Raw genomic sequence first — 26,218 nt, forward strand, 5'->3', positions numbered from 1 at the left:
GTGATTCTCTTCTCACAAAGTGGTACTGGCAACTTTTTTTTTTTTTTTTTGAGATGGAGTCTCACTCTGTTGCCCAGGCTGGAGTGCAGTGGTGCGATCTCGGCTCACTGCAGCCTCTGCATCCTGGGTTCAAGTGATTCTCCTGCCTCAGCCTCCCAAGTAGCTGGGATTACAGGCACGCACCACCACGCCTGGCTAATTTTTGTATTTTTAGTACAGACAGGGTTACACCATGTTGGCCAGGCAGATCTTGAACTCCTGACCTCAGGTGTTCCCCCCACCCCTCGGCCTCCCAAAGTGTTGGGATGACAGGCGTGAGCCACCACACCCGACCTCAAAGGCAATCATTCTAAATGTACTATGGTAGCATGTTAAAAATGGAAGTATGCTATAGAACTAAAGTAATATGGATAGCACAACTCACTACCTAGGAGAAAGGTACTGGTTCTCATGCAAAGCTAAGCCTGTATCAGTCATCCTAATCACAATGGCTTATAAAAGCATCAGGTTTCCAGTAGAGAAACTATTCTAGGAATGTCAGTAATCTCTTGAAAATTTCACATCTGTTAAACCAGGATAAGTCTACAACTATTTTGAAATCTGAACAAGGTATCACATGAAACAGTAAGATTCCCAGCCATAATGTAAGATAGAAAGGTCCTCATGCATATGCTTGCTGGCTCGGAAAGCTTCATGTGCATAATACAGAAGTTGCCAAAGAAGGAAACTGGAGCTACATTTCCGTGGTGCCGTGAATTTTAAACCTCAGGAATGGTGTGATCCATTAGGCTTTTCATAATGCTTGGTGCCATCCGCTTAATAATATGCTCACGGCTGGGTGCGGTGGCTCACGCCTGTCATCCCAGCACTTTGGGAGGCCGAGGTGGGCAGATCACGAGGTCAGGAGTTCGAGACCAGCCTGGGCAATATGGTGAAACCCCGTTTCTACTAAAAATACAAAAATTAGCTGGGCGTGATGGCAGATGCCTGTAATCTCAGCTACTTGGGGGGCTGAGGCAGAAGAATCACTTGAACCTGGGAGGCAGAGGTTGCAGTGAGCCGAGATTGCACCATTGCACTCTAGCCTGGGTGACAGAGTGGGACTCTGCCTAAAAAAAAAAAAAAAAGTTCAAAGATAAAAGGAGGCATGATTGTAATAGTAACTACAGTCCCATATGTTGACAGTATGTCTGCAATTTGAGAGTTCTTCAATCCAATGACATTCTGTCTGTTGATTTCATAGATGTTACGTTCCATGAGAAGACCATTTCTGGCTGCAGAGCTGTTTTTCACTGTGGATCACTGTGGACGTTATTTTTCCTTTTTTCTTTTCTTTCTTTTTTTTTTTGAGATGGAGTCTTGCTCTTGTCACCCAGGCTAGAGTGCAATAGTGCGATCTTAGCTCACTGCAACCTCCACCTCTCAGGTTCGAGCGATTCTCCTGCTTCAGCCTCCCAAGTAGCCAGGCACCTGCCACCATGCTCGGCTAATTTTTTTTTTTTTTTTTTTTTTTGAGACGCAGTCTCACTCTGTTGCCCAGGCTGGAGAGCAGTGGCCTGATCTCGGGTCACTGCAAACTCCGCCTTCCGGGTTCAAGTGATTCTCCTGCCTCAGCCTCCTGAGTAGCTGAGATTACAGGCTCCCGCCACCATGCCCGGCTAATTTTTGTATTTTTAGTAGAGACGGGGGTTTCACCATGTTGGTCAGGCTGGTCTTGAACTCCTGACCTCGTGATCCACCTACCTCGGCCTCCCAAAGTGCTGGGATTACAGGCATGAGCCACCGTGCCTGGCCTATTTTTCCATTTTTAAAGATAAAACCAACATGTCCAGTGCTATCCTTATGCGTGGTAATCGTCCGTTCAAAGGGCCTGTCACGAATTGTCATGTCATGGTAATCTTCTCTCCAAAAGCCTGTTTGAGCACCTTGTGCGCTTTATCAGAGCTCCACCCGGCAGTTTTCACCACTGATCTGGAGTACTTGGTCCCCAAATCTCAGACCAACCAATGAGGCTGGAGAATTAGCCTGGACTAGCTGAACAAATATATCATTATCTATTGATTTAAGCCTGAGTCCAATTTTTCCATCCTGATCCTTACACAAATGACTTCGCGAATCCCTTGCTTAATTTCTGCTCTATGAATTCCAGCATCATTATCAGTTGCAGGAGCCACCATACAGATCATACCGGAAGGTCTTGCTACCAACTACCTCGGAATTGATGCACCAGAAACCACAGCCACATTTGCACGTATTTCTTCTTCATTTCAACTCAGGCCCATGTATTATTGAGAGAGCTCCGGATATAGTTTGGGATAGAGGTTTCCATCTTGAGAGATGGGAGCAGCAGCTTCTGACAAAATTGCTGGGTTGGCAGGGTTTGCAGAAAAAGCAGTTTGAGCCTGAGTTACATTGTCTTCCTTCAAGTCTTCAAGAGATGGATAGAGAGACATTTTTGCAGGATTCTTCTAGCTCACAAGGACCCACTCGCTGCCGCTGTCGCCTCCGGTCACTGGCACCGACTTCTGAGGCCCGAGGGTAAGAGAGCGGCGCTCGCCGAGGACCGTTCCCGAGGCGCGTCACGGCGCCGCCTAAAAGAATTCTTCAGAGCTGGCAATATTTTACGTATTTTTGGTGACTGTTCTAAGGGGTGGCTGGTTGGGAAGGGCTGTTGAAGCTGCAAGGATTTCTCTGGGCAATTGCACGCTGTCTCCTCCTATGTAAGCATACCTTTGAATTCCTTCGGGCTTCCATTCTTGTCTCAAGCCCCTGTATACCAGTTCTGGAGCTAGCCGGGCAACCAACCTAAACCTCCGGATTTTCCCCAGGAGTGGCTGACTCTGCTGTTCTTTCTACTTATACCAGAGCGCCCTCTGCTGGACACACCCAGAAGTAATTCTCAAATCTCGATGTTTGGAGTTGGCCCTCTCCCTCATTTGCCAGGAAAGTGACCCCTTTTCCTAGAGTGGGAGAAAGGCGAGTATTTCACTTCCTCCTATTTTCCCTCATCCGTCATCCCTCATCCCTCATCTCTCTCTTCCACCAAGACGGAGCTCTTCCCATGAAGCGAACATTTCTGTTCGTGAGGTGGCTCTGAGCAGGGGTGAGACGCTCAGTTTTGTCCTGTTGCTGAGCCCAGCTCCCAGGTGACCTTGTTCAGGGTGAAGTGACACCGTGCAGACCACTGGGCCCTTGGGAAGGGCACCTAGAAACTCTTACTTATTTGCATTGGGATGGAATCGTTACGAAGAATGAGGTTAGAGCCCAGAATACACAGTCAGAAGCGGGGCATAAAACTCTCTTTGAGCTTTGTAGCAACCAGCCCGAGGAGGATGATGTAATCAGACAGGACAGTGTGGCGAAGAACAGTGACGGTCCCTCAGCATGTGTTGATGAACAGCAAAGCTGTCCTAACGTGCACTGAGATGTCAGGTTCACTCATTAGCAAGAGTTTCATATCACATCCTGGCTTTACAGTGGTTGTGAGTTAAACAACTGACATGTCTCTTTTGAATAGTTGAACATGCAAAGATCAAATCTGCAAATGCCAAGAATCTATGGTTCATGGTGTGTATCTAAAAATAAACAGGCTGCTAAGGGGAAGTACAACTATCCCTGGGGCTGAAACCAAAGATAATTTCTACTGTCTAGTAGAAGACATCGTATTGTGCAGTGACCAACATCCTCTGCAACATTCTTATGATAAATATGAATGCCATGTGGTTCTTTTAATATTTCCTTGTTGTAGACTGAAGTCATGCTACCAAAGCATAATTCACTAGAAAGAATTTGAGGGTGAGGCAGGGCTGTGTTTGGTATAAAAAGAATGGAGTCCAAAACACACATCAGGAGGAGGACTATTCTGGCGAGGTGGTAAGTCACTGGATGTTTGCCTGGGTACATTTTCTTCCATAGTGAACCTTCCAAGCTGATTGAGGGCACTATTTTCAGCAATGGATTATCCTCTTTCCTAGCTGCTAAATGATCATTTTTATTTCTTAATACTCAGCAAAGACCTACTCCATCCCAGTTAATGAACACAGGATTTTTCTGACCTTGAGCAGAAAATTAGATTATTTAAAACAAAATGTAGAATGCTGAAGAATTTGTGGTCTTGCAGGGAATGCAGAAGACTCATTAGTCAATGGTTTAATAACTCTAAGCTATTATGTAGCATCACTTCTTAATCAGTTTTCATAATTAGATTGATTATATATCATATAATGGTGTGTTAAACTCATGGAAGGTCATGTCAATTTAACCCAGACAAGATAATTTGACCAGGCTCAACTTTTCAAAAATTATCAGTGACGGGGCTGGGCACAGTGGCTTATGCCTGTAATCCCAGCACTTTGGGAGGCCGATGCGGGTGGATCACGAGGTCAAGAGATTGAGACCATCCTGGCCAACATGGTGAAACCTTGTCTCTACCAAAATACAAAAATTAGTTGGGTATGGTGGTGCGTGCCAGTAGTCTCAGCTACTTGGGAGGCTGAGGCAGGAGAATCTCTTGAACCCGGGAGGTGGAGGTTGCAGTGAGCTGAGATTGCACTACTGCACTCCAGCCTAGCAACAGAGCAAGACTCTGTCTCAAAAATAATAATAATAATAATAATCAGTGATGGAGTCTCACTGTGTTGCCCAGGCTGGGCTGTAACTCCTGGGCTCAAGCAATACTCTCATCTTAGCTTCTGGAGTAGCTGAGACTGTAGGCATGAGCCACCTTGCCTGGCATCAGTAATAATTCTTTTCTCTTTAACAGTGAAGGAAAGTCTGGGTGTGGTGGTTCAAGCCTGTAATCCCAGCACTTTGGGAGGCTGAAGTGGGATGATTGCTTGAGCCCCAGAGTTCAACACCAGCCTGGGCAACATGGTGAAACTCCATCTCTACAAAATTAGCCAGGCATGGTGGCATGTGCCTGTAGCATGGTGGTGCACACCTGCAGGCCCAGCTACTCAGGAGGCTGAGGTGAGAGACTCACTTGAGCCCAAGAGGTTGAGGCTTCAGTGAGCCGAGATCACACAACTGTACGTCAGCCTGGGTGACAGGGTGATCCCCTCGTCTCAAAAAAAAAAAAAAAAAAAAGTGAACTAAAAAAATAGGTGATCAATATGTTTGCCTTAATTTGTGTATTTGTTTTTGTGGAGCTTTTACATGTCTGAATTGAGGCTGGGTTTTAAGTGGATGGTCCTGCATCTGCTTGTGGCTTGCCTAGGCAATGTTGTACAGAGGAACCACATTAGGGTGTGGGCCTTGACATGGAAGACAGGCCCATCAGACGATTTCCAGGTAACATAGACCAAGCCTTCTCAGGAGGGAGATTTGAGAGGGTGGCGGGGAGGGGAACATCATTACTAAGAGGTGGGAATTAATTCTGGGGAGAGAAGGGACAAAAAATCACACATATTTATTTCAACAGGTATTACAATGGTTTGTGGCTTCCAAAGAGCCACAGTACATACAGAGATACAGGGTATATCTGTAGTGTTAAAATTTCATGGTGAGGCATGATTAGGAAAAAATGTCCGCTGGTATAGAAAGGTGCATTGATATGCTGGGGCAGCTCTTGAGGTGTGTTAGAGGCCAGGTGGTGATGATGAAGATGATCAGGGTGATGCCACGCCTTTGTTGAGGGTGTATTTATTGTATGCTAGGCCTGTGTAAGCACCACATGTGCATGATGTCATTTCATAGTCAAAAGACCAAGTACGGAAGGTGAGATTTGCAGAAGTTGGGCAAGTTGTCCAGGGGAGGAGGTAATGTTTAGTGTTTGAGAATTCAGGCTGAGGTATGAGACCAGGCCTCCAACGACAGCATTTACTAGTCACTGGACCTCTGTTAGGCCTCACTTCCTCAATTATAAGTTGGAAATATTAATAGTAGCTTCTAAAGGGTTACTGGGAGAACTATATGACAAAATGCATATAAAGTGCATAGTAAAATGCTGAATAAAGGTTAGTTATTATAAGAATTATTATATTAAATATAATAATATATTTAATACATATACTATTTTAAATACAATGACTATATATCATATCTATAATATAAATGTAAATATTATAATACATTCTATTTATAACATAAATATAACAATTATAATATTTTGCAATATATAATATAATAAAATTGTTATTATTATCTTTTCTTTTCTTTTTTTTTTTTTTGTTTTGAGACAAAGTCTTGCTCTGTCGCCCAGGCTGGAGTGCAGTGGTGCGATCTCGGCTCATTGTAGGCTCTGCCTCCCGGGTTCATGCCATTCTCCTGCTTCAGCCTCCTGAGTAGCTGGGACTGCAGGCGTGTGCCACCACACCGGCTAATTTTTGTATTTTTAGTAGAGACGGGGTTTCACCATGTTGGTCAGGCTGGTCTCGAACTCCTGACCTTGTGATCTGCCCACCTCAGCTACCCAAAGTCCTGGGATTACAAGTGTGAGCCACAATGCCCGGCCCCTAGAGTTGGTTTCAATGTGTGTACTTTTTTTTGCTTGTCTCCACTTCTTTTGTGTTTGATTTCTTCTCCTATATATATATTTTAAATATAGAGACAGGGTCTCACTATGTTGCCTAGGCTGGTCTTGAACTCCTAGACCCAAGCAATCCTCCTGTCTCAGCCTCCCAAAGTGCTGGGATTACAGGCGTGAGCCACCACACCTGGCCTCTTTTCCTATTCTTTTTTTTTTTTTGAGACAAGGTCTCGCTGTGTTGCCCAGGCTGGAGTACAGTGGCATGGTCTTAGCTCACTGCAGCCTCTGCCACTCAAGTTCAAGTGATTCTCCTGCCTCAGTCTCACGAGTAGGTGGGATTACAGGTGGCTGCCACCACGCCCAGCTAATTTTTTGTATTTTTAGTAGAGGGGGGTTTCACCATGTTGGCCAGACTGGTCTTGAACTCCTGACCTCAGGTGATCCACCCGCCTCTGCCTCCCAAAGCGCTGGGATTGCAGGCGTGAGCCATTGTGCCCAGCCAGCTTCTATTCTTGATAAACATCAATAAATACGTCTTTAGGGATAATAAGCTGACATTTTAGGGCATAGCCAAGCGCACATAAAATAATATTCAATTTCACAGATGCTACTTTATCTTTCAAATATATTTGATATGTGAAATGCATCTTCAATAAAAGACAGATGACCAACTCAAACATTTTTTCTACATATATAAAAGGATTGGTATAATTAATAATGAAATTGCTTTTAAAAATCACTAAGAGATGATAACTCTTCCAATAGAAATGGGCAAAGGACAAGATGAGGCAATTCATGCCAAAAAAGGAACAAAAATGGCTGATAAACAGGTAAGCAGTGTTTACTCTGGTAACAATGAATTGTCTTTCTTTTATTTTTGGGAGACTGGGTCTATCTTTTTTTTTTGAGATGGAGTCAGGCTGTCACCCAGGCTGGAGTGAGGGTCTCACCATCTTGCCCCGGCTGGTTGTAAACTCCTGGGCTCAAGCCATCCTGCTGCCTTGGCCTCTCAAAGTATTGGGATTATAGGTGTGAGCCACTGTGTCCAGCTGAATTGTCATTTTTGTTCATGAAATTGGTGAAATTTATTTTTTATTTTATTTATTTATTTTTTTTGAGACAGAGTCTTGCTCTGTCACCCAGGCTGGAGTGCAGTGGCGCTATCTCGGCTCACTGCAACCTCCACCTCCTGGGTTCAAGCAGTTCTCCTGCCTCAGCCTCACAAGTAGCTGGGATTACAGGCATGCACCACCCACACCCAGCTAATTATTTTGTATATTTAGTAGAGATGGGGTTTCACGGTGCTGGCCAGGCTGGTTTCAAATTCCTGACCTAAAATGATCCGCCCTCCTGGGCCTCTCAAAGTGCTGGGATTACAGGCATGAGCCACCGTGCCTGGCCAAAATTTAAAATGATCATGATATCTCTTGCTAGTGAGAATGTGAAAACATAAGCAATCGTGCACTATTGTTGGCAGCATAAAATAATTTAACCTGTTAATAAAAAGCAGAGCTGTTTTTGGAGGAAAGTTTATATGTATCAAAAGCCTTACAAATTATGCAAGACTTTTGATCAGGAATTCCATTTCTAGGAGTTTATCTTAAGGAAAAAATATTTTCTTTATATTTTCATCTGAATGCAAAGATGCATATGTAAGGATTATTATTGCAGTTGTCTTTATAATAATAAACAATTAGAAACAAGTTAAATACGGGCCAGGTGCTGTGGCTCATGCCTGTAATCCTAGCACTTTGGGAGGCTGAGGCAGGTGGATCACTTGAACTCAGGAGTTCGAAACCAGCCTGGGCAAACATGGTAAATCCCCTTCTCTACTAAAAAATACAAAAATTAGTTGGGTGTGGTGATGTGCGTCTGTAATCTCAGCTACTCATGAGACTGAGGCACAAGGGTTGCTTGAAACCAGGAGGTGGAGGCTGCAGTGAACTGAGCTCTTGCCACTGCACTCCATCCTGGATGACAGAGTGAGACCCTGTCTCAAAAAAAAAAAAAAAAAGAAAGAAGGTAAATTCTTAGTAATAGCTATTTCAGTTATTATTGTCAAAGACACTATTGTTCAATAAAATGGAAAGATTTTTCTTTTCTTTTTTTTTGAGAAAGGGTCACACTCTGTCTCCCAGGCTGGAGTGCAGTGGCACAATCATGGCTCACTGCAGCCTGGATCTCCCAGGCTCAAGGGATCCTCCTGCTTCGGCCTCCCGAGTAACTGGAACTACAGGCATGTGCCACTAGCCCACCTAATTTTCTTATTTTTGGTAGAGATGGGGTTTCACCATGTTGCCCAGGTTGGTCTGGAACTCCTGGGCTCTATTGATTCATCTGCCTTAGCCTCCCAAAGTGCTGGGATTATGGGCGTGAACCATGGCACCTGGCTGATTTTTCAACTAATGTTGTCAAGGTAAAAAATCAGAGCATAGAATGGTACCTGTTCTATGATACTGTGCTTGCTTAAGTAGAAAAATGTGTCCATGTGGCCATAGAAAAATATTGGAAGCACATAGCTCAAACTGTTAAAAGCAATTGCCTTTGCATATAGAATTACAGGCGATTATTTTCTTTTTTGAAGTTTCTGCAACAAGCAGGTTTTATGTTCTAGTTATTATTGCTGCATTATAAACCACTGTAAACTTAGTGACATAAAAGAACAATTATTTTATTATGTCAACAAGTTCTGGAATCAAGAATTTGGAAGGTCAGAGTGGGGATGGCTTGTTTCTGCTTCATCCTGTCTCAGATCTTAGCTGGGAAGTGACTAAACAGCTGGAGGCTGGAATAATCAGAAGGCTAATTTGCTCACCTGCCTGACGCCTGGGCTAGGAGGACATTAAAGGCTGGTCTGATGCCAGGCGCAGCAGCTCACGCATGTAATCCCAGCACTTTGGGAAGCTGAGGCGGGTGGATCACTGGAGGTCGGGAGTTCGAGAGCAGCCTGATCAATATGGTGAAACCTGGTCTCTACTAAAAAAGATACAAAATTAGCCTGGATGCAGTGGCTCATGCCTGTAATCCCAGCACTTTGGGAGATTGAGGCGGGCAGATCATGAAGTCAGGAGTTCGAGACCAGCCTGGCCAACATGGTGAAACCCTGTTTCTACTAAAAATACAAAAATTAGATGGGCGTGGTGGCAGGCACCTGTAATCCTAACTACTCAGGAGGCTGAGGCAGGAGAATGGCTTGAATCCGGGAGGCAGAGATTGCAGTGATCTGAGATTGTGCTACTGTACTTCAGCCTGGGTGACAGAGCAAGACTCCATGTCAAAAAAAAAAAAAAAATTACAAAATTAGCTGGACGTGATGGTGCATGCCTGTAATCCCAGCTACTTGGGAGGGTGAGGCAGGAGAATTGCTTGAACCCGGGAGGCAGAAGTTGTAGTGAGCTGAGATCGCACCCTTGCACTCCAGCCAGGGAGGACAACAACAGTGAAACTCTGTCTCAAAAAAACAAAACACAACAAAAAGATATATAGGATCTCTGACATCGCCTGTAATCCCAGTTCTCTGGGAGGCCGAGGTGGATGAATTGCCTGAGCTTAGGAGTTCAAGACCACCCTGGGCAACATGGTGAAACCCCATCTCTACTAAAATACAAAAAATTAGGCAGGCATGGTGGCAGATGCCTGTAGTCCCAGCTACTCAGGAGGCTGACGCATAAGAACTGCTTGAGCCTGAGAGGTGGAGGTTGCAGTGAGTTGAGATTGTGCCACGGCACTCCAGCCTGGGGAACAGAGCAAGACTTCATCTCAAAAAAAAAAAAAGACTGGTCTGCCTCTTGCAGCCCCTACCTGTGGCTTTTCCATGTAGCCTGGCTTCCTACCACCAGCATGCTGGCCTCGGTGTAGTTGGACTCTCATGACAGCTCAATAGAAGTTGAATTTCAGCAAGTCACAAGCCAGTCCATACTTCAAGTCGCAAACCTATCCATATTCAAGCCATCCATATTCAGTCTGAACTTCTACAAGCCTTAAGCCTGTCCATATTTATGAGGAAAGGGACACAGATACCACCTCTTGGTCACTTTGTAGAAAAGTGGGATGGGAGACATAGTTGCAGCCATCTTTGGAAATACATATATATTACTTTTGTATTTGGAAAAAAATCCACAAATATCATTGCAGTTAAAAAAAAGTCTATAAAATACCTAGGAGCCTAATTATCTGAGGTATTGATTGCAGAATCATTTTGCATAATTGAATTGAAAAGAACTTTCCTAGGTTTTGGAAGGAAGGACATCTGTGTGTTGCTCCTTGTGTCCTGGGTGAAGGTGTTACCTTTGAGATAATCCTGTGTGTGGGTGCCAGGGTAGATGTGGGGAAGGATGGGGGCAGGATTGCCAGACACAACACAGGACATCCCGTTACATTTTTTTTTTTTGAGATGGAGTCTTGCTGTGTCTCCCAGGCTGGAGAGCAGTGGCACTATCTCGGCTCACTGCAACCTCTGTCACCCTGGTTCAAGCTATTCTCCTGCCTCAGCCTCCCCAGTAGCTGGGATTACAGGTGTGCACTACCACGCCCAGCTAATTTTTGTATTTTAAGTAGAGACAGGGTTTCACCATGTTGGCCAGGCTGGTCTCGAACTCCTGACCTCAGGTGATCCACCCGCCTCGGCCTCCCAAAGTGCTGGGATTACAGGCATAACCCATCCCACTAAATTTGAATTTTAGATAAGTTACAAATGTTTTGTGTAAGTGTGTCCCATGTCCCAAATATTGCATGTGCCATACTTATACTAAACAAATTTTCTTTGCTTATCTGAATTTCAAATTTAACTGGGTATCTCATATTATTGTTTTTGCTAAATCTGGCAGTCATAATTGGGGGCAGTTCTGGAGATAAGCCCGAATGGGCCATTGCCACCTTCTTATAACTCTCCCACTGCCCGGCAGTGACGAGAAGAGCTCTGGCAGTGGTAGGGAGATTCTATTTTCAGCGTGGGCATCAACACAGTCTGAGAATAGAACAGGGCAAGGGATGGGTGAAGGAAAGAATGTTTTCCAGTATGTGAAGGGGGATCTGCCAGTAGGGCTGGAAACCTGGACTTGATTCCTGGACTTGTTGAAAACTCACTTTGACCTTGGACAAGTCACTAAATCCCTCTATGGCCAAGTTTCTTGTATAAATCCTACTAGTCCAATAGAGGGTTCTTGGGAAGATGAATATGAGATGAGTAAAGCTGCTTTGAAAGCCTTAAAAAGGAGCCCTAGGAAGGAAAATTCAAAGTATTGGTGCTAGTTGCCTCATTCTGAGCTGGCCAACACAGGACACCTGAAGGGCTTTCTCTACAGAATTTTTCTGGATGAGCTCACATCATTGTTTTTTATTTTTCAAAGTATTTTATTTTATCTTTTTTAGAGATAGGTCTGTCTTCATCACCCAGGCTGCAGTACAGTGGTGAGATCATAGCTCAGTGCAATCTCAAACTCCTAGGCTCAAGCAGTCCTCCCACCTCAGCCTCCCAAGTAGCTGGGACCACAGGAATGAGCCACCACACCCTGCTAATTTTTAAATTAATTTTTTTGTTTGTTTGTAGAGACAGGGTCTCACTATGTTGCCCAGGCTGATGTCTAACTCCTGGTCTCAAGTGATCCTCCCACCTCAGCCTCCCAAAGTGCTGTGATTACAGGAGTGAGCCACCACGCTTGGCTAACATTGTTTTTAAACAAAATATCAAGCCAAAGCGTTGTTGCTTTTTAAAATCTATCCCCTGTCCCACTTTGGGCTACATGAACTAGAACAACACCAGACGTTTCTGCGAATTAAAGAGGTAAATGTGCTGTGTCATTAAGTACTGCTTTTTCTTCGTCTTCACTTATCTGCTATGACTAGTCTGCTGTGAAGTTCACACTAGTTAGATGCATAAGTGTGCACTAAAAAGCTGTGTTCTTTTCCTTCTCTCTCTGCTAAGATGCAATTCCAGTAGCTAAAGTAAGGCTAGTGAATTTATGCCTATTTCCAAATAGAGATCTGGCCAATGACAAAGCTTTTTTTTTTTTTTAATTTTTTATTTATTGGTTGCTAGGTAGAAAAGGCTCCTGCATGGCTACTGTCCGACATAGTTCTGCACAGCGGGAGGGAGGCAGGCAGCCTGCTCCACTAACAAGAGGAAGTCATTTTTACATAAGTTTCACAAAGATAGAAGCGTTTCCATTTTCTGAGGGGGGGGGGGGGATTACAGGCACCTGCCACCATGCCCGTCTAATTTTGTATTTTTAGTAGAGACAGGGTTTCACCATGTTGGTCAGGCTGGTTTCAAACTCCTGACCTCAGGTGAACCACCCGCCTCAGCCTCCCAAAGTGTTGGGATTACAGACATGAGCCACTGTGCCCAGCTAAAACCTCTATTAACTGGGAACCAGTTGTTTGGAATCTTCAAATTCGCCCCACTTCCAAGTCTACATTTTAGCATTTAGTATATTTTTTTATCAAATACGCAAATATTTGCTGAGTATTGATTTCGTAAAGCAAGCCACTCTTAAGAAAGTCACATTATAAGTTTATTAAAAAGGAATAAATAAAAACAATCTTAAGTATCTCCTGAGGTGGCTATACATTCAGCTCTGTTCCTTATTTTTGTATTTTTTATTTTGAGTGTAGCAACAGCATTGTAAACATAAAATGCATAGTGAGACTTTGTGTCCAGCGCTATGGCTAAAGCCTGGCAAAATCCCCAGGATTAAGTACCCATGTATTTTGACTATATGGGTACTTAATCAGTCAAGGGGAAATGCTTTTGTTAAAAACAAGGTTTTTCCCTACAATTAAATAAATAAAAATTTAAAAAAATTCAGGATCTGCCGGGTGCAGTGGCTCACACCTGTAGTCCCAGCACTTTGGGAGGCTAAGGCGGGCAGATCATGAGGTCAGGAGTTCGAGACCAACCTGGCCAATATGGTGAAACCCTGTTTCTACTAAAAATCCAAAAAGTCAGTCAGGCGTGGTGGTGGGCACCTGTAGTCCCAGCTACTCGGGAGGCTGAGGCAGGAGAATCGCTTGAACCCGGGGGGTGGAGGTTGCAGTGAGCCAAGATCACGCCAATGCATTCTAGCGAGACTGTGTCTCCAAAAAAAAAAAAAAAAAAAAAAAAAATGGGATCCAGGACATAGGCTAATTTCACAGAAATTTAAACAACTTAAACAATTGCATGAATAACATCTTCTTCATAATCATAGTTTTACCATATGCTAGGTAATACTAATATTAACTCACTCCTATTTCCATGACAACTATGATCCAGTAAAACACTTGCAAAAGTCATGTCTCATTGGAAATATGTATTGGATATTTGAAGGTTATTTGACGATGAGCTAGACCCGGCTTAGACTGTACCTACAGTGCATAAATCCTGTTTGCACATTAGATTTCTATGGAGGTGGGACCTGGTTCACCTTATTCTCCAGGCACTGACAGATAATTGAATCTCACTAAATATTTGATGAACAAAGTAAATAAACTGAAGAATAGTATTTCTTTTTTTTCTTTTCTTTTTTTTTTTTTTGAGACAGAGTGTCGCTGTGTCACCCAGGCTGGAGTGCAGTGGCACAATCTCGGCTCACTACAAGCTCTGCCTCCTGGGGTTCATGCCATTCTCCTGCCTCAGCCTCCAGAGTAGCTGCGACTACAGGCTCCCGCGACCACGCCCGGCTAATTTTTTTTGTGTGTGTGTTTTTAGTAGGGACTGGGTTTCACTGTGTTAGCCAGGATGGTCTTGATCTCCTGACCTTGTGATCCGCCTGCCTCGGCCTCCCAAAGTGCTGGGATTACAGGTGTGAGCCACTGCACTCAGCCCTAAGGGTAGTATTTCTTTCTTTCTTTTTTTTTTGTTTTTTTTCGCTCTTGTTGCCCAGGCTGGAGTGCAATGGAGCAATCCCAGCTCACTACAACCTCCGCCTCCCAGGTTCAAGCAATTCTCCTGCCTCAGCCTCCTGAGTAGCTGGGATTACAGGCAGGAGCCACCACGCCCAGATAATTTTGTATTTTTAGTAGAGATGAGGTTTCTCCATGTTGGTCAGGCTGGTCTCGAACTCCCAGCCTTAGGTGATCCACCCACCTCGGCCTCCCAAAGTGCTGGGGTTACAGGCGTGAGCCACTGCGCCCGGCCAAGAGTAGTATTTCTTAAACTTGGGTCTTATAACTTAGGCTTAGAGAGGTTAAGTAAATTCCTCAGGGTAACACAGTAAGTGATGGAGTGGGGATTCCAAACCGAGGACCCCAGGTCCCATGGCCTTAACTGTTACTGTCAATTGCCTGTTATGGTTAATTGACTCCTTAAATTATACATTCATACATACATACATACATACATGTGTGTGTGTGTGTGTGTGTATGCATACAGTCATGTGTTGCTTAATGATGAGGACATGTTCTAAGAAATGAGTTATTAGGCAATTTTGTCATTGTGTGAACATCACAGGGTACACTTACAAGCCTAGATGGTATAGACTACTACACACCTGGGCTCTGTGATATAGTTACATACCTGTACAGCATGTTACTGTACTGAATACTGTAGGCAACTCTGATGCAATGGTATTTGTGTATCCAAACTAGAAAAGGTACAGTAAAAATACAGTATAAAAGACAAAAAATGGTACACCTGTATGGGGGCACTTACCATGAATGGAACTCACAGGACTGGAAGTTGTTCTGGGTGAGTTGAGTGACTTTATATATTATAATAAAGCATTTAATAATAACAACACATTATTACTATTATTACTACCAATAAATTATTACTATTATTAATAACAAGAGATTATTACTATTAATAATAATAAATTTTTATTACTATTATTAATGTAAAATTTAATTTATAAAGCAGCACTCTTCTTTCTTTTAAAGACTCCAGCACTCAGTAGTCCTAGGATTCTCCTATCGAAGTACTAACCAGGCCTGACCTGGCTTAGTTTCTGAGATCAGAAGAGACTGGCTACAGTCAAGGTGGTATGGACGTAGGCAAATACTCTTCTTTCTTCAATAATAAATTAACCTTAGCTTACTGTAACTTTACTTTTTTTTTTTTTTTTTTTTTTTCTGAGACGGGATCTGGCTCTGTTGCCCAGGCTGGAGTGCAGTGGCTCAATCTTGGCTCACTGCAACCTCTGCCTCCTGGGTTCAGGTGATCCTCCTGCCTCAGCCTCCTGAGTAGCTGGGATTACAGCCAGCACCATGCCTGGCTAATTTTTGTATTTTTTGTAGAGTTGGCGTTTCACCATGTTGCCCACGCTGGTCTCGAACTCTTGGGTTCAAGCAATCCACACACCTTGGCCTCCCAAAGTGCTGGGATTACAGGCATGAGCCACCACGCCCAGTCTAACATTTTACTTTATAATAAACTTTTTAGTTTTTAAATTTTTCAACCATTTTGTAATAGCACTTTGCTTAAAACACAAACACATTGTATAGCTGTATAAAAATATTTTCTTTTTATTTTATTAAATAGCGATGAGGGGGTCTTAGCTTGTTGCCCAGGTTGTCCTTGAACTCCTGGACTTAAGCAATTCTCCCGCCTTGGCATTTCAAAGTGCTGCGATTACAGGTGTGAGCCAGTGTGCCTGGCCAGTTTTCTTTCTTTATATCCTTATTCTATAAGCTTTTTCTCTGTTTTAAAATTTTTACTTTTTAAACTTTTTTGTTAAAAATTAAGACACAAACACATTAGCCTAGGCCTACAGAGGGTCAAAATCATCAACATCACCATCTTCTACCTCCACACCTTGTCACTGGAAGGTCTTCAGGGTACCCTAGGAGCTGTCATGCATGGAACTGTCATCTCCTATGATAACAAAGGTATTCTTCCTCTGGAATACCTCCTGAAGGACCTGCCTGAGGCTGTTTTACAGTAAATTTCTTTATAAGTAGGAGTACATTCTAAGATAATAATAAAAAGTATATTATAACCGGGTGCAGTGGCTCACGTCTGTAATCCCAGCACTTTGGGAGGCTGAGGCGGGTGGATCATGAGGTCAGGAGTTCGAGACCAGCCTGACCAACATGGTGAAACCCCGTCTCTACTAAAAATTCAAAAATTAGCCAAGTGTGGTGGTGCGCACCTGTAATCCCAGCTACTCAGGAGGCTGAGGCAGAAGAATTGTTTGAACCCGGGAGGCAAAGGTTGCAGTGAGTCAAGACAGCGCCACTGCATTCCAGCCTGGGTGACAGAGCGAGACTCCATCTCAGAAAAAAAAAAGTATATTATAGTAAATACATAAACCAGTAACATAGTCATTTATCTTCATTATCAAGTATTATGTCTATACATAATTATATGTGCTATGTGCCTCTACTGGCAGCACAGTAGGTTTGTTTATACCAACATCACCACAACACACATGAATAATGCATTGTGCTACGACATCGTTGTGCTATAATGGAGTTTTCAGCTCTATTATAATCTTATGGGATCACCATGTCCATGTTATGGGAACGTTATGGGAACACCATTTATATGTTTCACCACATTACTGAGTACTGTAGACAGTTGTAACACAGTGGTAATCATGTTTGTGTATCTAAACATGTCTAAGCATAGAGAGGTACAGTATAGAAATACTGTATTGTAATCTATGGGACCACCGTCATATATGCAGTCCCCTATTGACCCAAATGCTGTTATGTGGTACATGACTGTACTTAGTTCTTTGGCCAGACATTTTGTTGTTTCTAGTGAAAATACTTGTACAAACAGCATTAGTTAAGAGTATGGACATAGGCCGGGTACGGTGGCTCATGCCTGTAATCCCAGCACTTTGGGAGGCTGAGGCAGTCAGATCACCTGAGGTCAGGAGTTCGAGACCAGCCTGGCCAACATGGTGAAACCCCCATCTCTACTAAAGATACAAAAAATTAGCTGGGTGTGGTGGCAGGCGCCTATGATCCCAGCTACTCGGGAGGCTGAGGCAGGAGAATTGCTTGAACCCAGGAGGTGGAGGTTGCAGTGAGTCGAGGTCACGCCATTGCACTCCAGTCTGGGTGACGGGACAAGACTCCGTCTCAAAAAAAAGACTGGAAAGGTAGGCTAGGGAAAGACCTTGTAAGCAGTTTGTTGTTTTATTTTGACTTGTGTATACCAGTATTTCATGTATGCTAATAAAAAGTAATATAAATACACTTAGCAATAGTGCATTATCAATAATTATAACATACTAATCTCTCAAAAGTGTTCTGGGAAATAAAAATTCATTTCTCAGTTTTTTTTTTTTTTTTTTTTTTTGAGACAGAGTTTTGCTCCGTCATCCAGGCTGGAGTGCAGTGGCACGATCTCGGCTCACTGCAAGCTCCGCCTCCCGGGTTCAGGCCATTCTCCTGCCTCAGCCTCCCAAGTAGCTGGAAGTACAGGCGCCCGCCACCAGGCCCGGCTAATTTTTTGTATTTTTAGTAGAGACTGCATTTCACCATGTTAACCAGGATGGCCTCGATCTCCTGGCCTCGTGGTCCGCCCGCCTCGGCCTCCCAAAGTGCTGGGATTACAGGCGTGAGCCACCGCGCCCGGCCTCTCAGTTTTTTAATCTTTGGGTCTGAACCATGTCAAGTGTTTTCTGTTACTCTCTGAAGGACAAAACTTCTTCCTCTCTGTCTTATGGTTGTTAAACTGTTCTGCGGCTCACTGAGTGATGGAAGGGACCCACGGCCTGCCCTGGCCACGTTTGCCTGGTGAGGCTGCTTCAGCTTCCTCTCTTGGTGGATCTGCCAGGGTCTCCCTTGATTTCCTTGGAAACAACACAGTGATGTGGGCTCCAGCTGTGACAAGAACGAGACTTTGTCTCAAAAAAAAAAAAAATCAAACTGCATTCATTTTTATCTTATTTTTTATTTTTGAGACTGAGTCTCGCTCTGTTGCCCAGGCTGGAGTGCAGTGGTGCGATCTCAGCTTACTGCAACCTCTGCCTCTTGGGTTCAAGTGATTCTCCTGCCTCAGCCTCCCAAGCAGCTAGGATTATAGGTACATGCCACCACACCCAGCTAATTTTTGTATATTTAGTAGAGAGGGGGGTTTCCCCATGTTGGCCAGGCTGGTCTTGAACTCCTGACTTCAAGTGATCCCCTCGCCTAAGCCTCTCAAAGTGCTGGGATAACAGGCATGAGCCACTGCTCCCAGCCATGTTTTCTCTGTATTTTCTTTATTTTTTAAAAAATTATTTCCTCTAGTGTTTAAACTTAACATGTTTTCTTCTTATACTTTTATGGTTTCTTCTTTTTTACACTTAAATCTTTGATTCATTTAGAATTTATGTAGGATAAGGTAGGGATCTCTTATTTTTAATTTTAATTTTTCAGATGGCCACTCAATTGTCACAATATTATTTATTGGTTAACCTATCTTTTCTTTGCTTATTTGAAAGTCCACCTTTACCATATACTAAATGTCTATATAAGTCTGGGTTTATTTTTTACTTTTTTCTGTTCTATTGATGATTCCAAACAAATCTGACAACTTTTAAGGGATTTTAAAAATGATTTGGAATTTAATTAAGACGCAATATTTCCTATTATTTTAGACAAATAAAATAACCAAAAATTTAAGATATTTGATTTATTACTATTCCTCAATTAACCTTTTATTGTAGTCAATATTTTGAACCCAACCTTCATTAAAAAAACGCCTCCATGTTGACTCTCTTAGTGAACATTGTGGGTTCCCATGGGAACATTATGCAAGAAAATGAACTATTTCAGATTTGTTTTACTCACTGTCTTCCTTGTTTGCTCTTTTGTCATTTAATAGTAAAGTATACCTATTTATGTAAAATTACTATTGTAAGCATAATGTCTTTGCACTTTATTGTTAAAGCTGAAACTTTCAAATATGTCTCCATCTACTTTTTCTTTCCCAAGTAAAACATTTTAAAATTATGGTAAAATATACATAAGAGAAAATTTACCATTTCTAGCCTTTTTTTTTTTTTTTGAGATGAAGTCTTGATCTGTCGCCCAGGCTGGAGTGCAGTGGGGCGACCTCAGCTCACTGCAACCTTCATCTCCCGGGTTCAAGCAATTTTCCTGCCTCAGCCTCCTGAGTAGCTAGGATTACAGGCATGCGCCACCACACCCGGCTACATTTTTTGTATTTTTAGTAGAGATGGGGTTTTGCCATGTTGGCCAGGCTGGTCTCGAATTCCTGACCTCAGGTGATCTGCCTGCTTTGGCCACCCAAAGTGCTGGGATTACAGGCGTGAGTCACTGCGCCTGGCCCATGTCTAGCCATATATAGTGTATATAGTTCAGTGGTGTTAAGTACATTTTAAAAGTGTATATAGTTCAGTGGTGCTAAGTACATTCATACTGTTGTGCAACCATCAGCACTAACCATTTACTTTTTAAAATAAATTTAAAATTTGTCTTTAAAAAGACAGAGATAAGCTTAAAATGGCATGTTGAATTCTTGGGAAGCAAAAGCCAGTCAGTAATTTGAAGCTGACACGCACGGCATCTCCCTGGAACACAAATGCATTCTATAAAAGGAATTTGTTTCTTGGCTCTAAATGGCAATACATTAAATTTGCCCATTTAGAAATTGATCTGAAAGCTGGTTCTTAAACTCTCAGATTCAGCATGAACTCAGAGGCCAAGTTGTGACCTCAGCTTTTCCTGTTCTTAGGACAACAGGACACACCAGCATCACCCACTCAATCACTGTAGCCTTTGTGAATTTGTCCAAGACCTGGAACTTCTCATTTTTTTTTTTTGATGAGGGTCTCTCACTGTTACAGAAATGGAAAAATGCCTCTTTCACACATCCTGAATGCTGATCCCCTGCACCCTTCTCACCTTGCTGCATGTGTCACTCCTACCCGATGAGCCAGTTAATCTGGGAATATCTTTTTTCTTTTTCTTTTTTTCTTTTGCGTGTAGCCATATGCCATGGAGCTCCAGATGAAGAGGTGCTAGCACGCCATATTGCGGTGCACTGCCACATAAAAGGTGTTATCCAGGCCAGACTCTAAGGGTTATCCTTCTGAGTGCAGAGGCACTTTTAAAAAAGGAGTGCTTTCCTTCTCGGTCTTGTAGAGTGACATATGTTAATAAATGGGGCGGAAGAGAGTTAATTAAAGGAAGCCGGGGCCTCGCTCAGCTCAGCGGAGTCAGCTCTCAGGTGGTCCTTGCTTGGAGCCAGATTGGGAGCAGCTGTGTAGTTCTTTCCTGACAAAATCCTGACCCTCTGCACATTGAAGAGTCTGCTTTTCAACAGATTGCTGCAATAATGGAAAATGGAATGGGCATAATTTTCCCGTTTTCCTGTAGCTATTGCACTTTATTTTGTGCATCCTTTTTGGCTATGCTTATTGCATAACTTGTCTCACAAAAGTTAAAAGTTGACATCATTACAAAAAATTATAGGACATAGTACATTATATATATTACTGGAATTAATCTTTGAATGAGAAAGGAATGAAGATTTCCCCTCTCTCCGCTTTTGCAACCATGCCGAGAGAAGCTGGAAAGAAAAAAAATTGGAATGAGCATTGATCCAACTAATGAAAGTCATAAAGTGCAAGAAACAATGTCAGTATCTTGGTCATTTTTTTTTCCTGTAGATAACTTGAAGCTAAATTGATCAGTTTTTCTTCCCTGTAAAATGAGGATGATAATAGTGTCTTTCTTATAGGGTTGTGTTGAGGATTAAACAAATTAGCAGACAGTGCTTAGGACAGTGCCTAGAATGGAATAATCTAAATGCTAGTTATTGTGATAGGTATTTTAATTCTTACATCATTTCTTATTCCATCTCTGAGTACATTTGGAGACATCAGCATTTTTGAGAAACTCTCATATTTTTCTTCTCTTTGAGCGTTGGTTCCACTTGTTCTTAGAGGAAAAAGTTACCACAACCCCCATCTCACCATAAAACAAAACAGCAACATTACTACAAATTATATTTTGATTTGGATCAGAGCTAGACATTATATTGCTTTTTTTTCTTTTTTCTTTTTTTTTTTGAGATGGAGTCTTACTCGGTCACCCAGTGCAGTGGTACAATCTCGGCTCACTGCAACCTCTGCCTCCCAGGTTCAAGCGATTCTTCTGCCTCAGCCTCCTGAGTATCTGGGATTACAGGCACGTGTTACCACACCTGGCTAATTTTTGTATTTTTACTAGAGACGGGGTTTCACCATGTTGGCCAGGCTGGTCTTGAACTCCTGACCTCGTGATCCACCCACCTCAGCCTCCCAAAGTGCTGGGATTACAGACATGAGAAACTGCTCCCGGCCTCTCTTTTTTTTAGACAGATTCTCACTCTGTCGCCCAGGCTGGAGTACAGTGGCATGATCTCAGCTCACTGCAACCTCTGCCTCCTGGGTTCAAGTGATTCTCCTGCCTCAGCCTTCCGAGTAGCTAGGATTACAGGCATGCACCACCATACCCAGCTAATTTTTGTATGTTTAGTAGAGACAGGGTTTTGCCATGTTGGCCAGGCTAGTCTGAAACTCCTGACCTCAAGTGATCCACCTGACTCGGCCTCCCAGAGTGCTGGGATTACAGGTGTGAGCCACTGTGCCCGATCTGCTTTCTTTTCTTTAATAAATACAGTAATGCTTTCTTTAAGTGTATTTGCTCATAGAAAGATATTTTGGAAGAGAAAATGGGTCCTGGAAAGTTAGAGTTGGAGAGTACCTTTTATTCATTCATTCAACTGCCAGGTACTGTTCCCTTAGCTGAGAAGACAGAAATGGGCAGGCAGATGTGGCTCCTGCCCTTAGGGAGCTTTCCTTATTGGGGGAAGATAGGCAAGAAACATGCAAAGACAATTTCAATTTTATAAATATGTGTCACAAGAAAAGAAGAACAAAACTGTATCTCATTGATAAAGAGGGACTTGGGGTAGTGGCATGCACCTGTGGTCCCAGCTCCATGGGAGGCTGAGCGGGGAGGACTGCTTGAGCCTAGGATTTCTGGGCTGTAGTGCACTATGTCCATTGGATGTCCACACTAAATTCAGCATCAATATGGTGACTTCCTGTGAGCGGAGACTACCCAGTTGCCTAAGGAGTGGTGAACCAGCCCAAGTTGGAGACAGAGCAGGTTAAAACTCTTGTGCTGATCAGTAGTGGGATTGAATCTGTGACTAGCCACTGCACTCTAGCTGGGCAACATAGTAAAACCCTGTCTCTTAAAAAAAAAAAATTACATATATATATATGTATTTATGGGGAGGGGTAGGGGAGGGCTGCTTAAAGTCACATGGTCTTGTAAGACTTCTCTAAGGAGGTAACATTTGAGGTCAGAATGGTCAGGGGGAGGAATCAACCCTGGGAAGACCTGGGGGAAGAGCATTCAAATTAGAAGGAACAACGATTCCAAATCCTAACACAGAGTCCAGGTTGCTGTGTTTGAGGGACTGAAAGGCCAAGGGGGGATAAAAGGATAAACTGAGGCTGGTGTGGGAGGCAGGGCCAAGGTCTTGTAGGGCTCCTGTTATAGTGAGGAATTTGTTTTTTTGTTTTTTTTAGACAGAGTCTTGCTCTGTCACCCAGGCTGAAGTGTAGTGGTATGATCTCGGCTCACTGCAACCTGTGACTCCCGGGTTCAAGCGATACTCCTACCTCAGCCTCCCAAGTATGGTGGTGCATGGCTGTAGCTGGGACTACAGGCATGCACCACCATGCCTGGCTAATTTTGTATTTTTAGTGGAGACGGGGTTTCACCATGTTGGCCAGGCTGGTCTCGAACTCCTGACCTCAGGTGATCTGCCCGCCTCAGCCTCCCAAAGTGCTGGGATTATAGGCGTGAGCCACCATGTCTGGCCATAGTAAAGAATTTGGATTTTGTTCTAGGTGGAATGTGAAGCTATTTGAGGGCTTCAAGGAGGAGATCATGACCTAATTTGGTCTAGTTGCTGAACAGAGAATGAATTACAGTAAGGGGCAAAGAGTGGAACCAGGGAGTGGGGTCAGGAACCTATTGCACTGGTCCTGGTAAGAGAGACGATGGGGGCTAGGGTCATCATGCAGGAGAGAATGGTCACTTTGGAGACATGTTGTGGACATGGAATCAACATGACATGTTGATGGCTGGGTGTTGGGTGGAGAGAAGGAGAAGATTCAAGGATGACCCTTGCATTTTTGGCTTCAACAACTGGATCAACTCTGAGTTCATCTAGTCTAGTTCCCCAATTTGAATTCGATGAACCACTAACAGGACAAAATTGGTGTAGTCAGCATATTGATGCTATTGTTTCTTTTGTCAAGTCAGTTTATTACAAAAGCAATAGCTATCATCATTTCCTGCCACCATCATTTCCTAGAAGAGAGGATACTCTACCAATGAAAAAGTAGGAAAGGTTAATTTTGAATAATCTTAGAATTAAGAGAAATCCTTTCAATTCAATCAAGTGAGTTCTAGGGAAAATTCATGACCTTGTTCTTTGTTCTTTTTTTATTGTTTTGTCATTGATCAGTAGAAATGTTGTCATACCTGGACAGGTACTTGGGAACCATTGGTCTATTTGATCCTTCTAATCCAGGCAGAACAATGATCTTCCAGCTTCTCCATGAATACTCTCCATGAAGGGGTACATCTCGCTAGGTAGCCCATTCCATTGTGAAAGAGTCCTAATTAATAAATTAATACATGGTCCCCTGCCACCTCCATGTCCTTGCTTTGCCCTCTGGATGTACAAGGAGTAACGCTAATCTCTGGCATCACAGTCTTTCTTTCTTTTTTTTTTTGAGACCTCCGTCTGTCTGTCTGACCTCTGTCGCCCAGGCTTGAGTGCAGTGGCACAGTCTCGGCTCACTGCAATCTCCGCCTCCCAGGCTCAAGAGATTCTTCTGCCTAGCCTCTTGAGTAGCTAGGACTACAGGCACGTGCCACCATGCCCGGCTAATTTTTGTATTTTTAATAGAGACGGGGTTTCACCATATTGGTCAGGCTGGTCTTGAACTCCTGACCTTGTGATCCGTCTGCCTCGACCTCCCAAAGTGCTGAGATTACAGGCATGAGCCACTGTACCCGGCCTCACAGTCTTTCAAACCTACGGAGAGGTCGGTCATGTCCGCCTTCTGAAAGGGCAAACATTTCTAGCTCTTTTAACCAACAATTCTCCCTTGATACAAATTCAGAATATATAGATAACATGGTGTACTAGTTCGTTCTCGCATTGCTATAAGAAACTACCTGAGACTGGGTAATTTATTAAGAAAAGAGGTTTAATTGACTCAGTTCTGCAGGCTGTACAGCAAGCATGGCTGGGGAGGCCTCAGGAAACTTACAGTCATGGTGAAAGGCGAAAGGGAAGCAGACAAAGACACATCTTCACATGGTGGAGCAGGAGAGAGAGAGAGAGAGAGAAAGGGGAAGTGCTACACACTTTTTTTGTTTGTTTGTTTATTTTTTGAGACAGAGTCTCACTCTGTCACCCAGACTGGAGTGCAGTGGCATGATCTTGGCTCACTGCAACCTCCACCTTCCGGGTTCAAGTGATCTCCTGCTCACTGCAACCTCACTGCAAAGGATTTAAAGGCTGGATACCTGGATATTTATTCTGGAATTGAGGGAGGATGAGGAATTTGACTGCACACAGAGGTCTTGATCTCATAACCTTCTAGAATATTAACATCATTTGTTTAAGAGAGACCTGGATTTAGAGGACAAATTAGTTCATGTTCAAAGCTTTAGGGCTTAAAAAAAAATCTGGCCCTGCTCATTGTGATGAATGTCAGAGGGACTATTTCTGACTTAACAGGCATGTAATTTAGAACTCATATTTATGAAGCACCTCACATGGTGTCTTGCTACTTGGTGAAGGTTTATTTCTTTTTCCTTACTCCCTTCCTGACTTCTTTTCCTCCTTCCTTTCTTCATTCTTCTGATTTGAATCTGTTAAGAGAACACTGCTAGGGTTCATTAAATATCTCAAGCATGTCAGAGCACAAGCTGAATTTGCAAATATCTGGCTTCAACTTGACAGTCCTTTGACCCTTGTATGCTTAATGACAAATGAAAAAACTACGTTCCTTTAAGGTAGTTTTCTTTTCTTTTCTTTTCTTTCTTTTTTTTGAGACGGAGTCTCACTCTGTCATCCCATCTGGAGTGCAATGGCGTGATCTCAGCTCACTGAAACCTCCACCTCTGGGTTTCAAGCAATTCTCCCACCTCAGCCTCCCAAGTAGCTGGGATTATAGGCACCTGACATCATTGACATCATGCCTGGCTAATTTTTGTATATATATATTTTTTTGAGACGGAGTTTCATTCTCGTTGCCCAGGCTGGAGTGCAATGGCGTGATCTCGGCTCACTGCAACCTTGGTCTCCCGGGTTCAAGCAATTTTCCTGCCTCAGCCTCCTGTGTAGCTGGGGTTATAGGTGCGTGCCACCATGCCTGGCAAATTTTTGTATTTTTAGTAGGGACAGGGTTTGACCATGTTGGCCAGGATGGTCTTGATCTCTTGACTTCGTGATCTGCCTGCCTCAGCCTCCCAAAGTGCTGGGATTACAGGCATGAGCCACCGTGCCTGGCCCCAGCCAGGTAGTTTTCTAAGAAAGCTATTTCCTAGGTTGTATACATGTTGGACCTCAAGAATCCTAAATATATAGATAGAGTTCTTCTAGTTTAGATATTTGTACTTAATAGTAAACAAACTCATAGGCAGAGGATGAAAAAAAATTCCAGCTGGATGCAGTGGCTCATGCCTATAATCTCAGCACTTTGGGAGGCTGAGGTGGATGGATCACCAGAGGTCAGGAATTTGAGACCAGCCTGACCAACATGGTGAAACCTTGTCTCTAGGAAAAATACA

At 43.2% G+C, this 26,218-nt stretch overlaps 1 pseudogene; it reads right to left on the minus strand.

The window, feature by feature from the left end:
- Positions 1–737: 737 nt before the first annotated feature.
- LOC101143134 (syntenin-1-like) lies at positions 738–2,477 on the minus strand (annotated as a pseudogene).
- Positions 2,478–26,218: the final 23,741 nt, after the last annotated feature.

Source organism: Gorilla gorilla, chromosome 7 (assembly GCF_029281585.2).
Source record: "Gorilla gorilla gorilla isolate KB3781 chromosome 7, NHGRI_mGorGor1-v2.1_pri, whole genome shotgun sequence".
NCBI classification, from domain to species: domain Eukaryota; kingdom Metazoa; phylum Chordata; class Mammalia; order Primates; family Hominidae; genus Gorilla; species Gorilla gorilla.